Genomic DNA, 2,654 nt, shown 5'->3' with positions numbered 1-2,654 from the left:
GTATCTGTATGATGTCTACTACACAACCTTCTTCTTGTAGACCTTGTTGGGCCTGAAAGTGCACAGGTTTGTAGGACAGTAGCAAATTTCTCTCAAGTGGATGATCTAAGGTTTATCAATCCGCGGGAGGCGTGAGGATGAAGATGGTCTCTCTCAAGCAACCCTGTAACCAAATAACAAAGAGTCTCTTGTGGCCCCAACACACCCAATACATTGGTAAATTGTATAGGTGCACTAGTTCGGCGAAGAGATATAGGTAATTGTAATCTGAAAAATATAAAAACAGCAAGGTAACAAGTGGTAAAAGTGAGCGTAAACGGTATTGCAATGATAGGAAACAAGGCCTAGAGTTCATACTTTCACTAGTGTAAGTTCTCTCAACAATAATAACATAGATAGATCATATAACAATCCCTCAATATGTAACAAAGAGTCACTCCGAAGCCACTAATAGCGGAGAACAAACGTAGAGATTATGGTAGGGTACGAAACCACCTCAAAGTTATTATTTCAAATCAATCCGTTGGGCTATTCCTATAAGTGTCACAAACAACCTTGGAGTTTTTACTAGAATAACACCTTAAGATACAAATCAACCAAAACCCTAATGTCACCTAGATACTCCATTGTCACCTCAAGTATCCGTGGGCATGATTATACGATATGCATCACACAATCTTAGATTCATCCAACCAACATAAAAGTACTTCAAAGAGTGCCCCAAAGTTTCTACCAGAGAATCAAGAACGTGTGCCAACCCCTATGCATAGGTTCCCAATGTCACGAAACCCACAAGTTGATCACCAAGACATACATCAAGTGTTCATAAAAGACTCAATCCGATAAGATAACTTCAAAGGGGAAACTCAATTCATCACAAGAGAGTAGAGGGGGAGAAACATCATAAGATCCAACTACAATAACAAAGCTCAGGATACATCAAGATCATGCCATAGATGGAACACGAGAGAGAACATGAGAGAGAGAGAGATCAAACACATAGCTACTGGTACATACCCTCAGCCCCGAGGGTGAACTACTCCCTCCTCGTCATGGATAGCGCCGGGATGATGAAGATGGCCACCGGTGATGGATCCCCCCTCCGGCAGGGTACCGGAAAGGGGCCCCGATTGGTTTTTCGTGGCTCTGGAGGCTTGCGGCGGCGGAACTCTCGATCTATCTTCTGTTCTGGAAGTTTTAGGGTACGTAGGTATATATGGGTGAAAGGAGTACGCCGGTGGAGCTACGGGGGCCCCACGAGGCAGGGGGGCGCGCCCAGGGGGGAGGGCGCGCCCCCCACCCTCGTGAGCATCTCCCGTATCTTCTGACGTGGAGTCCAAGTCCATCAGGTGGGTTTCCTTCCAAAAATAACTTCTCCAGTTGATTTCGTTCCGTTTTGACTCCGTCTGATATTCCTTTTCCTCGAAATACTGAAATAGGCATAAAACAACAAATCTGGGCTGGGCCTCCGGTTAATAGGTTAGTCCCAAAAATAATATAAAAGTTGATAATAAAGCCCAATATTGCCTAAAACAGTAGATAAAGTAGCATGGAGCAATAAAAAATTATAGATACGTTGGAGACGTATCAAGCATCCCCAAGTTTAATTCCTGCTTGTCCTCGAGTAGGTAAATGATAAAAAAAAGAATTTTTGATGCGGAGTGATACTTTGGCATAATTTCAATGTAAATCTTCTTACTTGTGATATGAATATTCAGATCCGAAAGATTCAAGACAAAAGTTCATATTGACATAAAAAATAATAATAGTTCAAGCATACTAATCAAAGTAATCATGTCTTCTCAAAATAGCATGGCAAAAGAAAGTTCATCCCTACAAAATCATATAGTTAGGCTATGCTTCATTTTTGTCACACAAAGATGTTCCCAACTTCTATACCCCCGATGACAAGCCAAGGAATTGTTTCATACTTAAATAATCTCAAACTTTTTCAACCTTCACGCAATACATGAGCGTGAGCCATGGATATAGCACTATGGGTGGAATAGAATATGATAATGGGGATTGTGTGGAGAAGACAAAAAGGAGAAAGTCTCACATTAACGAGGCTAATCAATGAGCTATGGAGATGCGCATCAATTGATGTTAATGCAAGGAGTAGGGATTGCCATGCAACGGATGCACTAGAGCTATGAATGCTCAACAAAAGAAAACTAGTGGGTGTGCATCCAACTTGCTTTGCTCATGAAGACCTCGGGCATTTGAGGAAGCCCATCGTAGGAATATACAAGCCAAGTTCTATAATGAAAAATTCCCACTAGTATGAACAAGACAACTCACTATATGAAAAACATGGTGCTATTTTGAAGCACAATATATGAGACTCACTACATGAAGAACAAGGTGCTACTTTGAAGCACAAGTGTGGAAAAAGAGATAGTAGCATTGCCCTTTTTTTTTGGGCCTTTCTTTTTTTTGCCTTTCTCTTTTTTTTGGGCCTTTTTTTGCCTTTCTCTTTTTTTTGGGCCTTTCTTTTTTTGGCCTTTCTCTTTTTTTTGGGCAATGCTCTAATAATGATGATCATCACACTTCTATTGATTACAACATAAGGATTACAACTCGAAACTAGAACAAGGTATGACTCTATATGAATGCCTCCGGCGGTGTACCGGGATGGTGCAATGAATCAAGAG

This window comes from Triticum dicoccoides, chromosome 6B, assembly GCF_002162155.2.
Source record: "Triticum dicoccoides isolate Atlit2015 ecotype Zavitan chromosome 6B, WEW_v2.0, whole genome shotgun sequence".
NCBI classification, from domain to species: Eukaryota; Viridiplantae; Streptophyta; class Magnoliopsida; order Poales; family Poaceae; genus Triticum; species Triticum dicoccoides.
The sequence above is the reverse complement of the archived record's forward strand: the minus strand, read 5'-3'. Positions refer to the sequence as shown.